The sequence below is a fragment of the Zonotrichia albicollis genome, chromosome 6 (assembly GCF_047830755.1).
Source record: "Zonotrichia albicollis isolate bZonAlb1 chromosome 6, bZonAlb1.hap1, whole genome shotgun sequence".
Taxonomy (NCBI): Eukaryota; Metazoa; Chordata; class Aves; order Passeriformes; family Passerellidae; genus Zonotrichia; species Zonotrichia albicollis.
Window position 1 is genome coordinate 33,604,262 of NC_133824.1, and position 18,334 is coordinate 33,622,595.

At 41.0% G+C, this 18,334-nt stretch overlaps 1 protein-coding gene across 10 annotated transcripts in view; it reads right to left on the minus strand.

Moving 5' to 3' along the window:
* The window catches only part of TSPAN18 (tetraspanin 18), a 119,155-nt gene that overhangs the window by 39,205 nt on the left and 61,616 nt on the right, over positions 1 to 18,334 (minus strand). Inside the window, exon 1 of one of the 10 annotated variants that reach the window (XM_074543178.1) lies at positions 9,764 to 9,899. The exons of 8 other annotated variants lie outside the window; for them this stretch is intronic. The gene's annotated coding sequence lies outside the window, so the exon portion shown is untranslated. Of the gene's footprint in view, positions 1 to 4,212; positions 4,390 to 9,763; positions 9,900 to 18,334 lie in introns of those variants that run through there. One more of the 10 variants, XM_074543177.1, reaches the window with a different exon arrangement.

Here is an 18,334-nt window from a genome sequence, read left to right on the forward strand (position 1 = left end):
GGTAACTACCCTCTTATCAGTACCAACCCAGGGAAATAATTTCTGTAAATCAATGAAATACTGCTAAATCTATATCAAACACCCAGAATAATGATTTTGTCACTACTTAAACTTTGCTTTTGGCTCAGTGAATCTGAAATTAGTCCTTTCAACTGGACCATTATTTGGTCCAGAGATTTTTTTAAAAAAAATTCATTCTAGGATGGGATATTCCTGTAATGTCAGATTTCATTCAGCCATTTAATAAAAAAAAAATCATTACACTGATGGGTATGGTATAAGCTACTAACCTACAAAATAAACTGATTTTAATTAAGGCACAGATGTGTAAGGTTTTGGTTGGAGACTTTAAATATCTGCTTCAAGAAGTATGATACATTTATATGAGTCATAGGCAAGATAGGGAGGAATTTACTTTACACATTCATTTTTTTAAGGATTGAAAATGCAGGATTTAGTTCATGAAGGCAGCTTTAAGTTACCACCTGTGGTTACTACCCCAGCTTTGCTTAGAGACCTGCATTTTCCAGCCTGGCTGCAGTGACTCATATAAACAAGGGAATTCGCCTGGGGGAAAGGGTGCTTAACCTCGATGGGTTTGACAAGATCTCCAGTCAGACTGTGTTTCATTTTCCCAACCACACAAGCAGGCCACGGCCTCATCAGGGAAGCAGCTTCTGCTCCAAGCAAGGACACATTTTTCTAGCTGAAATAAAGTGATATGTCATGACTCTGTTCCCTTTACAGCATCAGTTCCTTTCCTACTGTACCTAAAGGCTTAGAGAGCAATTTAATAGAAACTTTATAATGTGAGTGCTTTTCTCCTTTTTAAAGATGATGTATCTATCCTTTTTGTTAGAAGATCTAAATGGAGGTACACCAGAAAAAAAATATTCTTTCCCAAACACTGGAGTAGGCCATATTGTAGTAGGGATATTGCCACTTTAACTGTGCAGCTAAGAGTTTAATTAGCGACCCTGCATAACATAGCATAAGGTTTCTTAGCATCTGTCCACTTCATACAATGTACAAGAGCTCCTAAATCAATGAGCTTACTCCAAACTCTGAAGAAAAATACCATCAGCCTTTTACCAAAGCCTTTTTGCTTCCCTGTTTTAAATATAGCCACTTTAGCCTTTACATGGCCACTAAAAAAAGTCCATGTAGGTCTGACCTGTGAACACATTACATATTAAAGAAAATGGCATTAATTATAAAGATGAACAGATTCTGTGACCACCACAAAGTGAAACAGGCTCTTATAACTACACAATTGGAAAAATAGATAGAAACATTAAGAAAACACACCAAAAATAGCTAAAATCAAAATCCACTTACCTTTCCCCAGCTCATCCTCCAGGTAAACATGAGTGGAGACCAAGTTCCCACTCAGCCCCAGAAGTCAGGTGCCTTGTCTGAGCCCCAGATGAGCCCCAGGTGGGAGTGGGATCCTCAGCCAGCACTCAAAATGGGAACTTACTGCAAAAGGGAAAATGTGGCCCCTGGGCCAAGCACAGATGTGCTTATGCTTGGAACTGCTTCCAGATACACTTAATGTATCAAAAGTGAGAAAGCCACCAAGCTGGAAAGCTGGGGTAACGCTGCTTTATGGCTTTTCTCTTAAGAACACACTGCACCCATTAACACCTGTGACATGTTTCCTTAGAACACTAAGCTCTACTGAAACCCAAGTGACCTTTTAAAGATGTTCAGGGTGCCTTGCACTGTCATCTATCCAATGTACCTTTTACAGGGCACCATCCTGCAGGAAGGCAGCCACTGGTATTTTTAATGGTTAACTGAGAAATGTAGTGTCGTTAGTTCAGAAGGAGAGAAATATGTACATGCTTTTGTGTTTATTTTTAGTATTATGCAATACACCAGGGAAGGATGGGATTTTTTTGTCAAGGACACACCACAACTTATCCTTTCTCTTCTCAAAGCTCTAAATCAGTTGATAGCATATCAGTCAATCTAGTGATAGGAACTTCTTCCTAGATGCTCCAGCCAGCAACTACCTGGGAGCTACAGGTTGTAGGTAATAAGATTGCAGATATGCAGCATTCAAGTGGCACTGCATTGGTAACCCCAGAACTATATAATAGATTGTCTGGGAAAAAAATGCACTTTTTGCCTAGTACACTACCCAAGATCACCACATTTGTCCATGGCAAAGGAAATGGACCACAGAGGAGCACACCCTACCCTAATGAGTGACACCACCCAAGGCAGGCTCAGGGCTTGCAGGGAGACTTACCAAGTCAGGTTTCCAAGGCAGTTCTGAAAAGACAGTTTCCATGAAGACACTCACCTGCTGGGCAGAGATTAGCAGCAGGGAAGTGCCATCATTCCCAACAGCAGGGTAATGACACAGCCTCTACATTTTGCAGCCTCAATTCTTCCGTAACACTGGTTTTCAAAATACCAAAGGTACTGGGTGCAAGGAGAAGGTGTTTACAGCTTCAAACAATAGCACAGCGATAGGAGCTTTACAGACCTTGGATATTGCATGACCTACTCAAGCACTCAGGCCCTGAGCTCTTTGTCACAAGGTCTCTGTTCAGAACAAAGCCAAGTCCTTACAGCTCCGCTTAAGTGCCTCTACGAGCCTTCATTAAAAGGATAGAAAAAGGGGCAACAAATGGTTTGCTAATAAAGACTGATTCTGAGGTGCACTATGAATAGAGGAGAGGTAGCATAATTACATTAGTAAAGGTAACTGGGGTCACTGCCACATTGTTGTTCGCTCTTTAATTTAAGCAAAAATAGTGTAAGGTGGCCATAATTGGAGAGAGAGGAAAAAAAAAAAAAAGACAGGAGAAACTGTTCTACTTTTGGATGAGTCTGACTGCATGATTATAGGATGCTGGTTATGTCTAAGAGGGAGCTACTGAATATTTAACCTTAGAAATGGAAGCCTGGTTGTCTCTTGTCCTGTTAACATCCACACATATCTTCCATTAGCTCTAATTAGGGCTAACAGGGTGTTCACTAAGTATCTCCATAATTAATGCTAATAGTAGTTACAGGCAAACGTTGATAGAAGATGAAATGCCAAGGTTCTTCTCCAGGGTTAAATGCTCAGCAGCCTGTCTGTCTCTCATTTCCATTTCCTCCTGTAACAGCTCTTTAATCAATCCACGGATCCCAGACAGCCTTGCACACCCAGTCTTGCAGCAAGAGACACGTGCAGCCATAAGTAACAGCACATGCTGTATTTATACAAAATATAAACACGGACACACAATACCTGACACGTACTAGGCTGGTTCATGTCCCTGTGCTCACCACCCTACAGATATTCCAGCAACATACTAACAGCGCAGACTGACACAACCCTTTTTCCTACAAGATGCCCAGGCCTCACAGGGAAGTAATATCATTTCTATCATATATTAAGAAAAGTAATTTCTAATTAACAAACCAAAGAGCAAGCAGATCGTAGAAGCACCTCAATTACCCTTATTAATGTCATTATGCCACCTTTAGTTGATAGACTATACTATATTCCCAAATCAGACGTTATTAACAAACCATTACATTTATGAATGAGAACAGAAACATTATCAGCCCTAATCAGAACAGCTATAATCATGCACCTTCTATTGTGCTTCTGGGTCAAGCCCTGAGCAGTAGTTCATTGAAAAAGTGTTAGCAGACTGCTTCCAGCCAGGGACCATTTGCTAGCACAAAGTCTCACTCTCTGCTCTCCTATCCCATCATAAGTGGAGAATATTCATCAAACGAGCAATTCTGTGGCTGAGTAGATTTATAAACTGCCTTTAGTTGGGAATGTATTTATAAAGCCTCAGGGAACCAGGGGAGTACTCTGTTGTTTCCCTCAGGAGCTGCAAATACTATTTGTAGAAACCTTAGGATGTTGAAGTCTTTGCCAGAGATGTCTCAAAGAGGCAAAAAGCATCAGAAGAGGAGTGATGGGACAGCCTGTTCAGGCAGCCAGGAAGAGAGGAAGGAGCAGGACAACATCCCACTGGAGCTGGCTGTTGGAGCCAGATGAGGAGCTGTGCTTGTGGAAAATGTGACTCAGGCATCTGAGCCCTCCTTGTGCCCCAGTGCTGGCTGTCACTGTCCTCCTGCACTTTGGGGCAGCTCCAGAAAAAGAAAACACATGCAGACATGAGTCTCACAGAAAGGAATAGGTGCTCTCTATAGGGTGAGGAAATAAATCAATTTGTATATTTATCAACTCACCTATACTGGCCCCATGTTACGTTAAAGAGGAGACGGCTCCCACGACTCATCTTAAATCAGAACTGGAAATGTTTTGGCTTTGCTTTTTTTGCCTGCTTTGTTTTCTGCCCTGGGGAATTAGTGACTCAAGCAGGATGCTGAGGACTCAGGGGGATTTATTTTTCATCATATTTAGGGAGGTTTTTCTTTTACTAGGCATGCGGGCTTATTAATGCAGCTTCACTGCATTTAAAGTACTTTTATTTAAAGTACTAGACTTTAAATAAATAACTTTTCCCCTCTATTTTTCTTCATAGGTTTGTGGGGGGAGCCTGGGGAAGTTATTGTTCAGGAAAGCAGGGGATATGAGGCACTATCTGAGCTCTCTGCAATGGGGTCAGAGCCAGTCCCCTTTGTGATGCATCCCCCTTTGCCACAACTTTCTCAGCACTTCTAACAAGGGGAGGATCTCCCACAATCCCCAGGACAGGTCCCACTCTGGGCACCTTCACATTGCTCTTTTTGTGGCACTCAGTGCCTGTACCACATCCTTCCTCTTCTGGTTCCACATTTCACCCACTCTTGGCTGACAGTACATCCATGACTTGCACTGAAGCACCCACTTCACTGCTGGATGCTCAGACTAAGAAACTTTGTGAAAGGGGAAAGTGTCAGTAGGGTAAAAACCTTCCCATTTTCTTGGCCAGGTCTGATTTACCAGAAATACTTTGCTGTATCCACACAACCTTTCTCAGAAAAGGAACATAGAATATTCTTTTCCAGAGCTAGAGGACCAGCAAATAGTTTAGCTATAGGCAATCTGACCAAACATAGAATGTTTCTTCCCAAAGAATGAGTTGCTTTTAATATATTTTGAATATTCATGATATGCATTATGATGTGCAATCACCCAAAACAGAGGAAATATATTTAAGAGTAGCAGGATCAAGAATGTCCAGAGCTCTGTATTACCTGTTACAACACTGGTCCCTTTTCCAGCCTGCTCATACTCTTGGCATGTAGAAATGCACAGTGAAAAAGAATATGTACTCAGTAAAAGTAACACTTGTAAAATTGTATTTTAAAATCAGAATGTAGTAAAGCAGCAGCTACAAAATGAGCTGGTATCCTAAGCAATGACTTGTCTAGACATTTTTATAAGAGTTGCAGTGAATGTTGAGTAAGTGTTCAAGGAAATCTGAGTTGATTGAAACATCTGACTACTCTGTGTTTTAACTGGATGGCTGGTGCTGCTTCAGCGTCTTGCCAGCAGGATGAGAAGGCTATTAAAATAGGAGGGTTTCAAGAAAAGTGAGAGGATAGTTCATCTCCTCTTCATTATTACTTAGTGAGAATGTTCCCTGATTGTGTTGGATATCCAGTTAATTTTATCCAGGTCTCTGCAAAGCACAAACCCACATTGGCAATACAGGTAGCACAAAGAGATGAACCAGGTCTGAATGAATTTGTTCTCTCTGGATTTTTCTTTCTTTTTTCTCAGCACAAACAGAAACAATTGAAAAAGGTTTGAACTGAATACTTTCTGTAAGACAGCTTAGCCAGAAGCTGAAAACACAATCTCTGAGAGGCATTTTCTAATTTGAATTCTTTGTATTTTTGCATTCTGATGGCTACTCACTTTCACCTATCGTTCTGCATGATGGAATATCATGGACTTCCTGAGAGCTTGTTGCACCTTCCAGATGAAGCCTAAGTCTGAGCTGAGAATTTCTTTCTGGTTTGGAAGAGACATTTACTGCTTGGATTTGTTTTAAAACTCAAACCCAGGAATTTTGTGATATCTTTGTGAATCTAGGATGGAACTTCTAATCAAAACAGGACAGACTGTTAGAACTAGCCAGAGGTGTGGTCAATGGGGCAGGAACGTGGGAGACAGAAGATTCAGGTTGACATTCTTGGTCTTCCCAGTTCTCATCAGGGAACACAAGCAACCAGGCTATTGAGCTAAAATTAGATGAAAAATGCACTTTTCTGCACAAACCTAACTTACAGAAGTTGCAATGTACTACACAGATTAAAGGTCCTGATCTTTCAAGTCTGGTACTGTCGTTGCTCAAAAGGCCACTTGGAATTCCATTGTGTACAAGTTAGGAAGCATTTGGGGAATTTAGGATGAACAATAGTAACACAGTGAATAGTATATAAAATAACTAACTAGTTAGATCTTATCATCTTATACAGACCACTCTGCCCAGACATTGAGAGTTATTCTCCAACTCCAATGCACTGACAAATCCATGCTATAAGAGGCAGAAACAAAACCAGCTGCAGACCTACTGATAAACCAGAAGAAGCAGAGCATTTCTCCAGGGGCATGGAGCCCAAGTATCCCCTCAGAACTTCACACCAGGATAACAGTGTCATTTTGTGCCCTACCAGATCCCCTCAGAACTTCACACCAGGATAACAGTGTCATTTTGTGCCCTACCAGATCTGCCTGTCTCTTTCAAAACCCCGTGTCTGTGTACCCCTTTGCTGTCCCACTGCAGTGGGGTCAGTGCTGGGGCTCTCCTCCCACTGCCCAGCCTCAGGTTCCTTTGCAGGGAAAAGGCACACGAGGACCAAAAGTAACCACTGAAGTCATCTACATCCAGGAGCCACAAAGATATATTTATTTTCTTCCTCTCTCTAAAATAAAATAAACCCCAATTATAATCATCCTAACCATAACACTTCAGTTTGCAAACACTCTCAAAGCTGCAGTAGGCAATAAATCAGACATGTCACCTCCAGCAATTCATCTCTGGAGTTGGTTGCTACATGGCTGTAATATATAAAGAGGCTTTTTCCTGGTGATCCTCAGAGCCAAGATTCTTTTTGTTGGCTCTTCTTTAAACAAACACTCCTGTAAATTGCAGTTGAATTTAAATTTATCATTCAGTCCTAATTATTTTCCTCTAATCAGTGGTTTGAGGGTGACTTTGGTTCTGTTAGGCTGATACATTGTCATACTCATTAAAAAAATTAATTTATTTAAGCCAACTCCAAATGTATGCACATGATATCTCTGCTGCAAACTCATCATTGCCACATAAGTCACACTGAAAGCCACCATGACCTTTTGTTTTCAGGAAAATTGTCTCAAAAGAACAACAATAAAAATCAAAAAGAGACAAAAGAAACTTCTGCAATGCCATGAAAGACCAGCAAAATGCACTGAGGCTCTGTCAAAACACAGCTGTAACATCCCATCCCTTCCATATCACTCAGAAGGATACGAGAGAATTTTCAATAAAGCAACAGAACATGAAGGTTTATACATCTTTGATGTCCCACAGCTGGAGGGAAAGACAGCAGTTTACTAATCCTGTACCATTTCCCTTTCATTAGTTAAGGTTTTCAGTTTTGGATGCTGCTAAATTTAGAAGGAGAGGTTAATTGTTTAACCTTATAAAAATAATTATGCTTCTTTTGGTGCTGCCTTAAAAAAAAAAAAATCATCTTTTTAGTTGCCCAAAGGATTTAAAGCTCAATGCAATGGTGAACTCTTTAGAGGAGACTGTACCTGATTCACTAAACAAAAAGTCTGAGACTAGACTACAAGTTTTTATAGATTTTGGACCTTCCTGCCTATGCTGTGGGGAAAACAAACTCCCAACACTTATTTAAAACAAAACTTGAAATCAGGTTTGGGTTTTTTTATTTCTGTTTTGGTTTGAGGTTTTATTTTAAATCCAGTATTTCAATACTACACATGTACAATTTAATTTCTATTCCAGTTACTACTGTTACTTGGCTGGAAGAAGAGGTGGTGTGTCATACCTAAGTCGAATTTGGAACTTTCAAAATATTTTTCAATCAGAATTTCTTGCACTTCTTTAACTATTTGTCCTCCTACATGTTGTGATCTATGTTTTTTGTTTTCCCCAGCAGAGGTGGTTGAGTAGTGATAATTCCTTACACTCTCAACAAAACTGGTGTTCAGCCCAGCCTTGTCAGTCACACAGATCTGTGTACAGAGGTAAGAATTTCAACCTCCATTCTGGTCACCGTTTTTTTTTCAAATTAATTGATGCTAATATGGTTCCCAAAAATGTTAATCCACTCTTGACTTCATCAGGAACCAGAGTGAACATTCACTCCTCCCAGTTCAATTTTCCAGATATTACACAGGCCTTTCATATATTTTCTCTAGTTCTAAACATAGAAATCAGGGAGGAGAAAGGGGTGTGGTTTCCATTTTTAACAAAAATATTTATATGGTGTAAAGTGCTTAATCCAACATGTTTTTGGGATATTAATACTAAAATTTGATTAGGAGATGGAATTTTCTTGAGTATATTTTCTAGTTAGCATATACTTGGTTTACCTAAATAAATAATCAGGTAAAACACATAAGAAATTTACTTATGAAGATGGGAGGAAGAGAGCAATAAACAATTCATATGACAAAACCCTTGTACCAAAGTATAGCAATTTAATGTGTAACTTCACCTTCAGTAGAGAGAAGAGGGTTACAATAGATACTAGCCTTCTGTGAATAGCTATTTACTGACAATCAGTGGCTTTGTGTGCATATTTGCATACATATATATGTATGTATGTATATATCTATATTTATACACACACACACAGAGCCAAGACAAAGCACATTCACCTTCAGCCCAGCTTTTCAACAGTTGCCTCACAAGGAATCTCAGTGAGCCCCATCTCTCATCCTCTGACACCCTTCATGCATGTGTAAATAGAAACACAAAGTGTGGACTGCAACCTCAGAACAATGCGCTTGTGTCATGAATCATCTGCACTCGTTTTGCAGAGATGCAAATACCTTCATAAATAAGATTTTCTAAAGACCTAGGAAAAACTGCTCCACATTTCCTGACCTTCTCCTGTTTGTCTTGAAAACCCTTCAGGTTTTCAGACTTTGAACAGTTTTGTTTCTAATATTACTTCAAAGTTTGGTGCTGTCCTCCTTCAGCAATGAAGACGAGCCAATCTTTCATGTGACTTTGCTCAGGTGTTCATCTCCCTGCCACAGGCACTTCATTACACTAATTTGTTTTCACATATTAAAGTAGATCAGGCAGTGCATATTCATAGATCAGGTAGTATTCCTGTCATGGAAATTGACTGTACTTTGAGCAAGAGGACCCTGATCCATTATTTGACATCTTTCATGCTCTCTCAGTCTAAAGGTTAATTACCACTACTGACACAGTTCCTAAGTGCTGTTTGAAATAGCACAATGCTCTACAGATGTATACAGCAAAACCCATTGCAATATGAAATAGCCCAAATTTAAACTAGTTGAGCTTAAAAATTATTTTTGGTTTCTCTCAGTCAGTGAAGTTTATAGACATTTACCCATGTGCCGAACAACAGGTCATCCTCCTGTCTATAAGCTTTCATGTGCTCAGCAAAGGAGAGAGGAGGTTTTTGCCCTACAGTCAGCATAGTCCCCTCTGAACACAAGAATAATGCATGACTTGGCCAGTCACTGTCACCAAGCAGTGATGTGTATGAGCTGCAAAGAGCATTTTCATGTTTAAGATGAAATAATTTATTTTTAAATATTCAGCAGTCAGTGCCTTCTTCGTATTATACTCACAGGGTCTCAAGTCACAGGCTGTGATTCCGTGTTGCCAGGGAGGCTACTTGTCAGCAGCTGTAGTGTGAGCAGCAGGAGGCTCAGAACAAGCATGTGAAATAAAGTGCACACACCACAGACAGCACAGTGGCTGCTTTGCTAAGTGGTACCAAGCGCTTCACCCTGTGGGAGCCCTCAGATCTCTGCGCCGAGCAGCTGGGCTGCACTTTCCTCCTATCAATAATGATGATAAATAATAATAACAGCAGCAAAGTAAAGGGAAGCTCTGAGCTTACAAACTGCATCAGGTGGACTTTGTGCTCTTGCTTCCAAGCGCACAGGGATTACTTAGCTCACCTCTCCCCGCACGACCTCTGCTTTCGCAAGGCTGGCTGGGGGGCTGAGATGCAGGACTGCCCTGTCTCCAGGCAACAGGCAACCCTGAGGCTCTGCAAACCTCTGCAATGCACAACAGGAGAAGCTGGGACAGGTGCCTCCCCAGACTTCATGGAGTGTGGGATAGAAAGAGCTTTTTCAGTTTCAAAGAAAAAAGCAGAGATTAAAACAAGCTGCCAGACTACTTTCTGCCAATGAAAGCAGGTTCCAAGGTCTCCCTGGGGCTGCCTGGTCTCCCTGGGGCTGCCTGTTTTCCCAGCACTGCTCACTGGGAAGATATAAAACTTACTGTGACTTTCTCTTTTCTTTCTCAGTGCTCTGTATGTTCTCACCTAGGTACACCTCTTCCTCCTGCAGGAATTTTCCAGATTTACCAGCCACCTTATTGGCAGCTGTCTCAATTCCTGGAGCCATGTTTTGACCCCACCAGTGTCATGATTAATGGACATGCACCCACATTACCAGGCTTCAGAGATGGTTTGTGGGAGGAAAAGATCAGCTGAGAACAGATGATTCATCAATCCTTATATTCACAAGGAGTTCTTCATCAGTAAAGGGATAAACTTGTGGGCCACAGAGATATGTGGGAGTATGTACACCGACTCCAGTGGCATTCAGATTTCATACACAGTGCCTTGGGCAGGTTTACTCATAATTCACTGTTCCACTCAGCCTCCAGCTTCAGCTGATGTTGACAGAGACTGGGACAGTCTGATGAAGATTTCATATTTGAGGAAAGACCAAAGAACAACATGAGCTAAGTTATAGACAAACCTGGTCCCCAAGCATCTTCAATTCTCAGATAATCTACAGGCTTCTGATATACAAAACATGAACTGCAGAGGATGAAGCTATTTGAAAAAGAACTGGAAATATGCTCAGAGAGCTTCTGTAGTGTTCAGCTGCCTTTCAAACAATTCTTCAACCTGCCATATGGACATTATGTAATTGCAAAATATACAGGGAAGAATCGTCATGAATAAAAAAGGTATGACAAATTGCTGCATGAAAATAATCTGATCCAAACCAGGATTAATTTAAAGAAACCTTGTGTCTAGGATGGAAAAGGGGTCACAATGGCCCTTTCCTACCTTGCTTGATGCTGTGTCAGCATTTGAGGTTCTTAGCCGTAAACATAATTTGTGACACAATAACACTGCACAGCAAACACAACAGGTAGCCTAACCTTCCTCATCATCACAGTACTAATACACTGTCCAGTCAGGATTTTTACTTTCATTCACCATGACTAGAAACATTAAACAAACACTACCCCCAGAGCTGTATGAAAAGATAAAATCAGGAGCACTCTTCAGAGCTTGGGAATTCTCATGACTCCTGCTGCAATCTCAGCTCCTTGCCCATAGCTTTCCTTCTCTCTTACCAACTTTTACAGCCTCACTGTCTTGGCAAATAGCTTATTTTCCTTCTAGCTTATTTTCCTTCTAGCAGTTATTGTAGGAGACAGCACAGTATAAAGTTACTCATTAAGGGAGGTAAAGAACTACCTCCCTTCAACTCCAGTTGAACTTTGGGGAAAAGTAAGTACAGTCCTTCTTTTCTCCTTTGTGAGCAATGGCATGGAACATCAGAAAATAATGGCCTAAGTGCACTTTGTACAGATGTCCTTGAGGAGATTAACTCAGGGCATGCCATTCCCATCCTTTGCAGTTCAGGGTGTGGCTTCCCAACCAGCTACACCAATTTTACAGCAATTTGCTTAAGTCTGAAGGGTGAGGTGGGGCCTGTGTACCAGGTAGGTGCCCTGGATTTCAATCTGAGTTTACCCACTGACAGAGGAAGGGCAAAGCTTTCTAGCTTTTAAATCAGATAAGCTTTTCCCCCCACAGTCTTATGTACATAAAGACTATCTTGAACCATGTAAATCTTTTTTACAGCTTTTCCCTTTCCCAACATGTCCATTTTGCAACACTGCCTCAGCTAAAGCAAGAAGAGTTGCAGCAAAGGATCTGGAGGAATGGTAAATGGAAGGACAGAAGGATAAATAAAGGGGCTGGACAGCGATATGGCACCACTGTAAAGCTGAAGCTCAGGGGTCCTTTCTGAGACAAGATGTGCTCCAGATCAGAGATGACAGCAAAGATCCAAGGGGACAACTTCATCTTCCATTAGGAAACCACTGAGGTCTTCAGAGCACACTCAGCAAAGCACTGCCACCACTGTCTTCTTGAGGACCTACAACTTAAAATACCCATTTAAGTGCTCTGGAGGAAATACTCCAGATGCTTTCACCCACTGCAAACCCAACTCTTCTGCCTGGTGCTGTTTTGTGCAAATCGATCCCTCATTCAGAAATTAAAAACAAAATGAGCAGCACTGAAAGACGCATCAGAGGAGCTCTGATGGAGAAGAAGCCCAGAGTGATGCTGATTGATGAGTCCCAGAATGCCTTTCCCTGAAGCAATAATGAAGTACGTGCCTGGGACAGCAGCCCTGAGCACTGCACGGAAACACTTGAACAGCTCGCCTCCACCCACAGACCTCCCTGCCTGAGGAGCACATTTAAAACAGTTCTGCAAAGCACTACTGCCAGGGTCTCTCCTGAAAAAAACAAACATTCCCTTCCCTTCCATCCTCCTCCCCTTTAAATCAAGCTCAGACCCCAAATCTGGGGGCACCTCTACTGTGTGTATAATGGTATCTGTCCAACATTCCTCAGTAACAGAACCGTTTGGAATGGGGAGGGGAGTGCTGCTCATCCTGGGCAGGCACAGTACAAGGGATACAGGGAAGATAAACAATGCCCTTTGGAGGTTCCAAACAGAGCCTACTGCTGGTGCTGAAGGCAGTTATTTTAATCCTCAGCTGCAAGTCACCAGGACACATTAAAAGAGAATTAGCAAAGAAAACATTTAATGATAACAATGAGCATTCGTGCCTTATTCCTTGACTTGCAGCTGAGAGTATTCAGTAATTCAGAGGTGGATGAGAAATTAGGAACAGGAAAACCTAGAGCAGTCTCCCTGCCACTAAGAGTGACAGAAGTAACTCATCAGCAGAAGGAAGAGTAATGCCTTAATCATCATTTTCCTGCCAGACAAGCCCCAAACTCTTTTAGAAATGGGGCACAAAAAGCAATTTTATATCATAAAAAAACCAACCAAATGAAAATTACTCTACATCAGTAGAGTACTCTACATCACACTCAGAAGGAACATAAATGATCAAAAGATTCTGGTTTTTGGATGACAAAAAGAGAAAAAATAAAAGGCCAAACCAGATGGGAAGAATTGCTTCAGTTTGAACTGGTAAAGATTTTTTTCTAAAACAAAAATAATATAAATTATTCACATTAATTCCCCAAAGTTTGTTTTTTTTTGATCTAAGATGAAATTTTAGTTTTTACATTTTCTAACTTAAAAACCATCAACTACCCAAAATACCACACAATGCCTCTTTTTATAAAATGTTTGGATCTAATTTTAATAGGAAAATGTACGTTTCATTTTTCGATATTGAAAAGATCAGCCTCGGCCTTTCTAAACAAAAAATATATTGCATTAAAAAATCTGGAAGTAAATATTTTAATGTTAACAAATATATATATATATATATATGTAGCCCTACTATTGATTGAATCTATTTACTTAATTTTAACCTGATTTTATGAAGATGTATGGTCTCTGTGAAGATTCTTGGATATAAAAGTTTGCGCAATTTTTGTCTTTCTTAAAAATTGTCTACTGCAGAGATGTGATTCACAAACTTGATATGCACAGCTGATTTTCTATTCACAGGAAAAGAACCATCATAACATTAAACTTTTCATCAATTGTCATTACTACTGCTCAATAGAAAAAACACAGAGCAAAAGACCAAGATCCCAAGGAGATCAGGCAGCACTTTGAGATTGGCTTTGTACATCTAACATTCAGGAGTACTGAGTACCCCTGGGGATTTATATTGCTAGTCCTAAGCATCTGGATTTACATTTAGTTAATTTGCACTTTTCCAAATTAGTTCTTTTTCCAACTATATCTTGAAAAAAGAAAAACAAAAAAACCAAAAAACAGAAAACATTTCATCACTGCTTTTTAGAAGTCACCATCACTTATCCGCATTTCCTGAGATGATTTGTGGAATACACACAATTTTTTCTACCGTGTGGTCACACTAAGTCTCCAGGAGAATCAGAGCTTTGCTGTACTGATCTTCAGGTATTTTAAACAACCATAAATTGTGCTCATGTGAGTAGTCTGTACTTACAGTCTTTACTTTGAACACTGGCTTTTGGCAGAAGGGCCCAGAATAGCAGAATGCCAACTCCTGGTTCCAATCAGTTCAGAGAGACTTTGGCCTTCAGTGCTGCTACCAGATAGCATACAGAACTGGGAGATGGAAAGGGAAATGGAAAAGCAAAGGCAGTCCTGGCAAATAACTACACTTTCCAGTAACGTGATCCATACATGAATCCAACTCACAGGCCAATAATTGTGATAAACTTATAGCTCCATTCTGAGAGCTGAGCGCTTTAGTATGGGGGGAAAAAAGAACAAACTCTTTCCTTCTTGTTAACTGAATCCTTGTGGGAGAAATAAGTTAAGGCTGAGGATATTATTTTTAGCTTTCTTGGAATGTACTGTTGGATATACTTTGCAGCCAGAAATGTTATAAATGGTCCAGGTCAGTTTGAGGAGTCAGTGACAAATTCTGCCTTGCCAAACATGTTCTCTGTACTGCACTGGGTCTCCATTTTTCCCTCTCTAGCACAGAAAGGTGCTACCTAGACAGCAGCAAGAATGCCCAAGTGTGATAACCCTGCTTCAGAGCATGGGGAAACCAGTGGGTTGGATAGCCACAAACTCCAATATCCTGTCATTAACAGTCACCAGGGAAAAGCGCCAGGTGGCAATTATACAAGGCCAGTTCACAGGAAAAGCTTCCTCCCAGCCTCCTGCGCTCAGGGGCTGGCTCCAGCCATGCTGCAGGGAGGGACTAAGCCTGTTAATGCTCCTAGATACTTTAAAATGTCAAGACAGCGCTACAAGTCCATCTGAAAATTAGCACCTCGTTAGTGATTGGACATTTGAAAATAAACCTTTCACAGATGATTAAAAAAGGAATTTTATGTTGCTTAAACATACTGTGAAATATACATTTGTACATGCTGCTGGAGGTGTTGGTCCACTTGTTGGTTTGTGTGCTCTGCTCCATGCTTTTGGAACAGGAACAGCTGCAGAAATCTTCAGCTCAAGACCTCTGTGTGCTGGGAACTGGACACAAATACAGGCAGAGCCCTGCCTTTACAACCCCCTCCATCTCATCCAGCCACTAAATGCCTGCATGTCCTCTCCACCTCAGCTCTGCTGACCCTTGCTTCTGAGGAGAACAGCCCTGAATGTCCAGCACAAGCATGTCCAAGGCTGCTCCTGTTTTTTTATCTGCCAACAGCTGTCAACAAATGTAATGTCTGCCAAGGATGCAACTCCCATCCATTAGAAGGTAACCGGAGCATGAGTCATCTTACTAAGGACAAACCAGACATTAGATTATCATTATCTCTACAGTGCACAAGCCTGGCCAGCAGCTGACCTGTGCGTGGGCTCCTCTCTCAAAAGAGCTCTCAAGATTTTGACTAAATAGATGCATCAATGCAAGCAAGAAAGAAACCTCAGCTTTAAAACAGGTCAGGGCACTTGAGAGTAATAATAACCTTTTTCGTGCTCTGCAAGTTTAAAAATCAACTAGTTTTCAATTTATTGTCTTTTTCATGTAAGCTGAATAGAATTTTTTGATATGCAGTTTTACAAGGGAGGAAAGGGAATTTCTGGATAAGTCCTTTAATATTTTCTTCCCATTCCTGTTTTGTCACAGAAAGGAAGAACAATGGGGGAAAACAGGAAGATAAACCTTCCAGAAGTAAAACTTTTTCATCATCAGACTTCTATGAAGGGGAATGCAAAGTTCCACAAAGCTGGTTTCTACACAAAATAAAATACATTTCCTACAAGAAAAATCTTATCAACTGTTTTACCGTCTTTACATAGATGAGGAAGGAAGGCAGAGAGGAATCAAGCTACTTCCCACTGTCAGTATGCAGTCTAGGCACAGAGCTAATAATTGAATGCAAAATTCCCCAAAACCACTTCACTACTTAGAGTGTAATACTATCCTTATTACTGATTTTAGTAGTTATCACCTTTCACTGATCCCAGCTCTTACTCATAAGCCCAAGAATAAAAGCTTCAAATACTCGCACATATACCCCTCTTATGTATCTGTTTCCTGAGAAGTCTCTACAGTGAGAGAATAGTTCTGGCAGCTTTTAAACTAAGTCCCAGCTTTACTCAATAATTTTCAAAATGCATAAATCAAAAGCTACAGTACTTTTGCAGGTCTCAAAATAAGCAATGCAAAGCCTTCACTGCCGTTCTCAGGGACACCCTATCTCAGCCACTCCACTCAGGGCATGGCACAACAGTGAAAGGCAGCTCTGCTTTCCTGTCCTGTCACATTGGGTAGACCTAATTTTTCCCTTGACAAAGCACTTTACCCATGATAGAGTTAGTCAAACAAGCTTTAAATTACTCTGTAGCATTCGATGTAAGTGACAGGAGCTGTTATATTTCTTATGACAATTTCTTTCCTCTTCCGTCATGGTTGTTTCCAGGTTACACAAGCTCCCAACTTCATAGGGAAACAACATAGTCCAAACCAGTTCCCACATGCCCCACTGTTAGCATCAGAAGGATTAGCTCCCAAGTCCCTGGGAATACCTCCCAAAAGGTCAACTCACTGCTGGCAGAATCAGCTCTAGCAACATTTGAGTCCTCTAGAGCCATTAGAGACAGAAGTGGCAAACCCATGCTACATTGTCAGCAGCCACTTACAGCCTGATGAGCACCTCCTGCAGCAGAAGAGCCGAAACCTCCGTCTGTCCCAGCTGAGACCACAAGCTCTGCTCCTCAGAGAAGGTGCTCAGGATGCATGGCTGACCTGGCACTCACCCTCGACGCTCCTCTCTCCCTGCTTAGCACTCACAGAAACGTCGGCCATGGCAGCTCCTGGGACAGTCACAGTGCGAGCAGGCTGCCACCAAAACCCCTGGCCTGGGAGCTTGCAGGGAGCATGGAACAGGAGCATCCCATTTATCTGTGCAGAGCGAACTCAGACGTCCCATGCCAGCCATGTACACGTCAGAAGCCATTTGCCGCTTCACTGGTAATTTGAGAACCGAGCACACGGGGCACGGCATCGTTCCACACTGCTCGCTGTGATAGCTCCTCCTGATACCACCGTGGACAGCATTTAGGAGGCACCGAATTGCCTTGCGTGAAGAGAAAGCTATGTGAGCTCATTCCCCTGCTTACCAAGCTCAGAGTAAAGTAAAGCCCAGAAGGCTTCCCCAGCTTTATCTTTAGTATAAATACAAGTTAGGACAGAGGAAGATTTTCTTGGAGACTAATTTTGTAGGTATTGGAGAGTAGCACAGCTTCTCCAAACAATTTAATTCACAGTCAAAAGAAAAATTAAAGAAAATTAGAACTTTTTCAGTATGATATCCAATTCTTTTGGTCAATGCAGCCTCCATTTACAGGCTTATATAAAAACTCTGAACCTTTAAAAACTTCTTACTCCAGACTCACAAAATTACAGTTTCTTTAGAAGGTGTCAAACTGTTCAACATTTTAATAAGAAAAAAAAGTGTATATTGTCACTTCACACACTGATAATCATAATAATAATATTGAACTATTAATATTCTGCCCAAAAATGTGCTTATAGAAACTACTTTCCCTTTTTCCACTTCTGTAATCACACCTCAGCAAAACACATATTGAGTATTGTGACATAATTGCGGTAAATGAACCTCAAAATTTGTTGCTTCTTCTAAGAAGGAGTTGGGTTTTTTCTACTTTAATTTTTAACAAGTTTGAAACATAATCAGTTGTTGAACATATTTTTATGGGGACAACCAGCATAGCATCACAAGGAACCAGAAGTGATAGCAACCATAGAAAGCACAACTAAAAACTGCATTTCAATTCAAGAGGTTACAAGAGGATGCAAAAGGAAGAGTGCCCAAATCTTATGCTCACATGCACAAGCACACACTCATTCCTCTCCAAGATTTATTTTTTTCCCAGCTCCCAAACCTATGCTTTTCCCACCCCACGCTCTGCCTCTGCTTTCTGGAATCAAGGGACTCGGCCTTTTTTGTACTCATGTTGCTCC